General features: G+C 38.7%; 1 long non-coding RNA gene across 1 annotated transcript; it reads right to left on the reverse strand.

The window, feature by feature from the left end:
• Positions 1-2,736: 2,736 nt before the first annotated feature.
• Positions 2,737-5,428, reverse strand: LOC131646507 (uncharacterized). The gene is made up of 5 exons (XR_009297503.1): positions 5,041-5,428; positions 4,604-4,931; positions 3,602-3,675; positions 3,202-3,354; positions 2,737-2,993 (listed from the first exon to the last, which is right to left on the reverse strand). It is a non-coding gene; the product is annotated as an uncharacterized LOC131646507 (long non-coding RNA).
• Positions 5,429-7,464: the final 2,036 nt, after the last annotated feature.

Here is a 7,464-nt window from a genome sequence, read left to right on the forward strand (position 1 = left end):
TGGTGAAGCTGTTTGTAACTTCATCACTGCTTGGTTGAGTCTTACTTTCAGATCCTTTGGTTGGATAACAGCAAGGTGAATCAGACTCTGATAGGGATATGTATCCTGCCTCAAGGAGGTAGGACATACATTCCACTTCAAAATTCTCATCGGTGTCTTCTGTATCGATGGTATTGACTGTTTGTTGAACAGGTTGAAGAAACCCTCCACTGCGGAAAGTTTCTTGAATTGGTAGAACTACCTCAATCCCTGGAATAGCTTTTGATGATGTTGGAAAGAATCCAACTCCTGTTTTGTTCTTGTTGTTGGTAGGAATATCAATGTGCCCCCAACCATTGGTAGTGCCCTCCTTTACAACTTGGATTGCATCTTTGTAGGAAGAAATAGACGCTGCTTTCTCCTTTTCTTTTTCCTTATCCAAGGAAAGTGCTTGGAGCTTAGTTCCAGTGACTTCTTTTGGTTCTATGTCGGAGAATGATGACAGGTTACTGACGATCAAAGCTCGTTCTCCACATACGGTTACCAATTTGTCATTTCTAATGAATTTCAGTTTCTGATGAAGTGTTGAAGTAATTGCCCCAGCCTCATGAATCCATGGGCGAACAAGCAAACAACTGTATTGTGCCAGGATATCCATAACTTGGAAAGTAATTTTGAACGTCTGAGGTCCAATAGTTATGGGAAGATCTACTTCTCCAAAAACTGACTTCCTCGACCCATCAAATGCTTTCACGATGACGTGACTGTCCCTTAACGGGTAATCTTTGAAAGATAATCTTGATAATGTTGATTTTGGCATGACGTTGAGAGAGGATCCATTGTCTATTAGGACTCCTGTGAGTACATCATCCATGCAGCAAACTGAGATGTGAAGTGGAAGGTTATGGTCCACTCCTTCTTCAGGAAGATCTTCGTCACAGAAACTCAGGTTAGTTCCTGCGGAGATATTGGCAATGATACTGTTGAATTGTCCTACAGTAACACTTGGTTCTACGAAAGCTTGTTCCAAAACTTTCTGTAGAGCTTCCCTATGAGCTTCAGAACTCAATAGTAGGGAGAGAACAGATATCCTAGACGGAGTATGTAGTAGCTGGTCTACAATGTTGTATTCACTCCTCTGGCTTAATTTCAAGATCTCATCATTTTCTTTCGCTTGAACAGCATTGGTCGGATGATTGTCTTGTCTGTGTGGTGCTTCTTCCGAAGGTTTCTCCACATTTTCTGTTGTTCTGTTGAAGACTCGTCCACTTCAGGTGACTCGACTAACATCAACAATGTTGACAACAGATGGTAATGGTATTTCCTTACCATTTTCAATGAATGTAGCATTGTACTTGTACGGTATAGCTTTGCTGGACTCATACGGTACAGGACCTGGTAAGTAGATGACTAACGGAGTAATTGCTGTCTTCCTGCTGTCATACTTAACTTGCACTGGTTCATCTTGATTAATTTGAGGAGATACGGTAAAGACTTCTTCATCTTCTCTGTTGGCAAGAACTGTAATGGTATTTTCATCCATTAGTTTCTGAATGTCGTTGCGAACGCGCAAACTTCCTCGTGAATTTCTTAGACAGATTCTGCATCTACTGTAAGGATGGAAATCCGTTCCAAAGTAGGCAAGTCCATTTAAAGTCTTATGGAACATGACTACCGATCCTTTGAGATCTTCAACTTGGTAGATTTTGTATTCTCCTGGACATCCTTGAACCATGTTGATGTCGTGTTCAGTTTTGACTCGGATGTGTTGAATCCATCCTAAGTCCATTTGTTCTTGTAATGCAGCTTGAACTACAGCACATCCTTGATTATTCTTTGGACAAATTTCACATGTGAAGTAGTTGTGAGGTGGTACATGACCGTATCTAGCTTGTCTAGCGTGCATCTTGACAAGATTCTCCCCTATCTGACGAATATCGTAGATTTGAATGACATTGGGGTGCTGATCTATCAGATTCACTGAAGCTTCTTTATGTTGTGGCAACGGATTTGCCTGGACGTTAGGATTAGTATCTTTGAAGGATAGCATTCCACTCTTCACTAATTTTTGAACGTCGATCTTGAAATTGAGACATCTCTCAATGTTGTGACCTGGTGCCCCCTGATGATAGGGACAAGATTGGTCAGCCTTGAACCAATGTGATGATTCATTCGCAGGATTTGGAGGGCTCTTTGTCTGAATGAGTCCTTTAGCCAATAGTGTTGGAAATAAATCCGCATACGGCATTGGTACGGGGTCAAAGGCAGGTGTTGCACCCCAAAATTTGCCCATCTTAATTTATTTATAATCGGCTTATGTTTCTCATTCATCTGCATACTTCCATAGGTCATGTACATAACCTTGCATCCATTCATGAAGTAATTTGAGACATGGGATCAAAGGTCTTATGGTGAATTCATTGTCTTTTGCAAGTTTGCTTCAACTAAAGTTCTCCTGGAACATGGATTGAGGTTTATTTCCCTATTCCGTGTGATGATAGAGAGGTCAAAGGAATATTGGAATGAAGTTTATTTATTCGTCTATTTGTCATGAAAAAGAAGGCGGTTTGACACTTAATTAGATGGCTTTCATGGATCATTAATTAAACAACCAAATGAAGTTCGTGGCTTAGAGTTTATTTCTCTAAATAATTAGTGAACATTCTGAATTTATTCTAATCCAAAGAAAATAGCCCAGCATACACTACAGCTATCAAACCACTTCCATAACTTCATTCTATTTTTATAAATTGCCATTCAAATTTCAAATAAATTACATCCGCATCAGGGATTCCATTACACATTGGGGCGATTACACAGAACAGAAATGAGGAAAAGATCGTGTCAAAGCTATTCTAAGTGATACATCTTCACCATGTTGTTTTCACTTCATCTTTCTGCTTGCTATCTATATGCCGTATTTAAAACGGACCTTCAAACTTGTACACCATCAGTGAATTATCAAGTGTCCAAACAGATCCGTCTTCGCGTATTCCTAAAGACATTAACACTACCTGTACACAAGTTATCAAACAATCAGTACTAAAAGCAAGCATGGAAATTTGTTCAAAGAGTTTGGGCAGTTCAACACAAGTATTATTTCTAACAGCTCATTACAGTATGTATTCCTAAAGGATTTCAAACAATCTCAGGCAGCAGAGATTCAAAGAAACAAAATCAACATCAACAATCCAAAACTGACCAAGTCACTTCTTAACTTACATGTCACCTATCTCTAAACTTCTCTCCCCTAAACTTATTCTCCAAGATATTCTCATTATCATCTTTGTTGGTGCACTTCCATCTCTTGCACTTCAAACTTCAAAGCACTCCAGAATTGCTTCATATGCCTTGACACACCATGGTACCGTAAACCTGCATAATCAGGTACAAGTAACCTCAGTTCAAGGCAATTTCAAAACAACTCATACATTCAAGATCATGCTGAAACATTGCATCAGGTTCTAACAGATGTGGTTCATTCAAGTTGGATTGGCCGCTACTGTTCGTGCCTTGCAGTTCAAACAAAATTTGAAAGCGACAGTCCAAACCGGTTCTAACAGCTCAACAACTTACTGAATCAAGAATGTTAAATTAACAAATAAGCCAAGCTAAACCATACCTGCATAAATTCTGCCACTCGCTGTAAAAAAGGACCATTAACTTCCAAGTCGCCTGCACAAGTTCACGCCGGTTCTGCATAAGTCAAAAGAATAAATCAATTCAACTACAGAAAAATTCAGAAAATAAATCCAGTCGCACACAATGACAATCCCTACATCTATATTAGACCAAGCCTGTGCAGTCAAGAAAAAAAGGAAAAGCTACAACATTTTTCAGATTGGAATAGTCTAGTTCAAGTTACAACTACCTTACACAAGCAGAATTCCCAACTTAAGTTACCTCTCATTCATGCTTCACCATTACCTTAATTCAATACCATATATTAACATTTAATTATTAACCATCACACACACGTATATTCGGTTCAGACTAACTTCATTCAATGTTATATGACAGCCAGCATGACTCTAACCTTGCCATACCAGCCATACACAATCAACCTCGCACACATACATAGCCAAGCAAATTAGTCAATCTCAATTCACACATCATTATTCAACACATACACTAGTTCACTATAAGTTCAATGCAGCGGCCTATATTAACTTACTACAGTTTTACTATACTTGACCAACATTCATCAAACCCTTTTAAACTAATTAACTTTTTCTAAACTATATTCACCCTAGTATATTCTCCTAACTTCTAACCAACTACATATTTCAGTTACATAACCTAACAACCCTTAACCATCATTTAAACTGTCCTAACAGAATATCCATAACTAACATAGAAACCAACTTCCAAACATATATAACAGCCATAACAGTCCCCAACTGATTCTAACTAACCTCCTAACAAACTAACTGTCATAACCAACTAACCAATTTCTAACAGCTTCTAACCTATTTCAAACTAACCTCTAACTACCTCTAACCAACTTTTGTAACAGAAAGACAGTTTTATAACTAACTTTCATAACACCTATAACTGAATAACAAACTCAGAACCAGAATAACAGAGACAGATCATAACAGAAAAGCAAAAGAGAGAAACACACCTATATATATGAGACTCTCTTCATCATTCTCCTACACAATTCACTTCCATCTTTACCATTCTCTGGACTCTCTCTCAACCATTCATCATTTCTGAAACTTTTCTTCTATCTCTTCGATCCCACTTCTCAACAGAACCATTATGCTTTTCCTCTCATCACCATCATCTTCATTCCTATTCCCCACACAAAGAGCTCCTCGCTAAGCTTCCTCAGAGCAATCATCAGGCTCTGAATGAAGTTGAGCTGAACCACGCCCTTCACCCTGCTTCATCTTCAACCTCTACTCAACCTTCAAGCTTCGAAATCCATCTTCGTCTTCAACATACATCTGCAGAAATCATCGAGCCTTCATCATCATTGCTTCAATACTCAAAACTCGGAAACTCGGAGAAAGAAGAAGAAGAGGTATACGCAAGAATGAAAGGAATCAACATTACCTGAAGTGAAGATTTCCTCGCGTTTATTTCTCCAAGTCGACGCCGTCAAAGGAGCGCCGGACTGACTCCGGTAGGTAAACGCGAACTCCTCCAACTTTCTTCATCTCTTTTACGCTGTTGTTGATGCCATACCGAAGATCATTGTCCTCTGATTACTTCTCCCTTGATCTTGCTCCATGATTTGCAATTATTGGCGTCTAATTTCGTTTTTTCCTAGACCTAAGGTTTATCTCTCGCGTCGATTAAGACAGGTTGCGTTAGAATTGGTTGAAACTAGGTTGAATTAGGAAGAGATGGAGTGGAGAAGAGCGTTTTGGTATGTTCAATTTTGAGTTTGAGTGAGCTCCGCCGCCTCCGGCGCGGCGGAGCGATTTCCGGTAACGTATGAGAAAGAGTGAAGACGAGAACGAGAAAGAGAGTTAGTCTGGGAGTAGGGGTGGCAAAACGGGCCGGGGCCCGCCGGGCCGCCCGCTTACCCGCCAAAAATTGGCGGGTTGGGTTGGGATTTTACGCTCGCCGCTCGCCAAAGCCCGCCCCGCCAAAACCCGCCGCCCGCCATACCCGCCCCGCCAAAGCCCGCCGCTCGCCAAAACCCGCTCCTCCTCCAAAACTCACTCTTTTTTTAGTTAATTCTAGTAATTGCAATTCTTGATGGTTTATTTTACACATTTATTTATAAATATATGTAATATTTTTTAGAGTAAATTTGTTAAAAAATTACTTTTATAAAAAATTGTTTTAAAAAATAAGTGAAAAGTTTAATTAAAAGGTAAAAAAAACATATTAATCTATTAAAAAAATATAAATAAAAATAGGCGGGTAAGCCCGCCGCCCGCCAACCCGCCATTTGGCGGGGCGGGCATGATTTTGATGCCCATTTTACTTGGCGGGCATGCCCGCCTCGCTTGTTTTTTGGCGGGCATAAGGCGGGGCGGGCGGCCCGTTTTGCCACCCTTATCTGGGAGTCTGAACGTGACTTTAACTTAACCCTACTCCCCCTTTTCGTTCGTTTTTAGGATTAATTAATTCTTTAATTAAGTTTAATTGTTTTAATTGAGTTTAGTTGTTTTAATATAGGATTAATTTGAATCAAAACAACATAAATCTGAAATAAATGGTAGTTAAATGGATCAAACGAATTTTCCTTCGGGCCATACATTTTCCCCCATTGGCCCATCACGCCACAGTTTCTTGACATGCTAAGAAATCTGAACAACAAAAATATCCTGGGCCTTGATCTGGATGGGCCCTGTGCCTTTGCTAATCACATCACACATTTCACTTTGCACCCCCTGTGTAATTTTGTTTTCCATTAATATTTTTAGGTTCTATTAGTTTTTTACCATTTTCTTTGAGTAATTAAATTGCTAATTTTTCTTACTAATCCTTAGACTTCAATACATAATTTTGTCATATAAAAATGTTCACAAAAATATTAGTTTTAGGCTAATTGTTTTAGTCATTTTTCTTTATATAAAAACAACATAAAAATAGTAGTATTTTATTTCATTTTTGTACTATATTTTGACTTGTTATTTCATGCTCATGTGTGATTTTGTACCATTGTACCATTCTAAATCTTTGCTTATAATTGTGACTTTAATTTTCATGTCTCCTTTATTCCTAACTTTAGGTAGAAACCATGACAACATTAGGACTTAGAAGTTCTCATTTCAACATTAGGCTAGTTACTTCATTTTAGGCTAGTTTTCTTCTTCTTTTTCTCTTTCAACATTAAAACATTAACAAATAGAGATGCGAGTCACATTAAGAAAGTGATAGAGAAATGAGTGGGATTCATTCCCTAATCTGTTTCTCAATCACTTAGTGGCATAGAAATGAGTGGGATTCATTCCCTAATTTGTTTCTCTGTCACTACTTAATGGGAGAGAAATGAGTGGGATTCATTCCCTAATCTGTTTCTCGAACATTAACTAATGGGATAGAAATGAGTGGGATTCATTCCCTAATCTGTTTCTCGAACATTACATAATGGGATAGAAGTGAGTGGGATTCATTCCCTAATCTGCTTCTCGATCATTATACATTTTTATGTGATTAGGATCGCAAAGTAAATTCCCTTAAAAAACACTCAACCAAAAAACACTCAAAACACTTAATAAGGGCTCAGACCTAAATCAAAGTAATGAATTGGTGCGAAGCCTTGTATTGGGCTTTGTTCATCATGGAATTACATCTAAAAGACACAAACCAAGTTTCTCTCTTCTTTCTCTCGCCTCCGAGGCATTCTTTCTCTTGCCTTCAGGGAATTCTTTCTCCTAAACGGACACGTTATTTCCGCTCCATTCCCAGCTTAAGACTCTAGAGGTCGAGCAGCGGAGTGCGAATGTAACTGTTCAACTAAAAAACACAAAAACAAACAAAAACATATGAGCCGAACTACGGCGCTCTGATTCCTGAAAA

This window comes from Vicia villosa, linkage group LG2, assembly GCF_029867415.1.
Source record: "Vicia villosa cultivar HV-30 ecotype Madison, WI linkage group LG2, Vvil1.0, whole genome shotgun sequence".
NCBI classification, from domain to species: domain Eukaryota; kingdom Viridiplantae; phylum Streptophyta; class Magnoliopsida; order Fabales; family Fabaceae; genus Vicia; species Vicia villosa.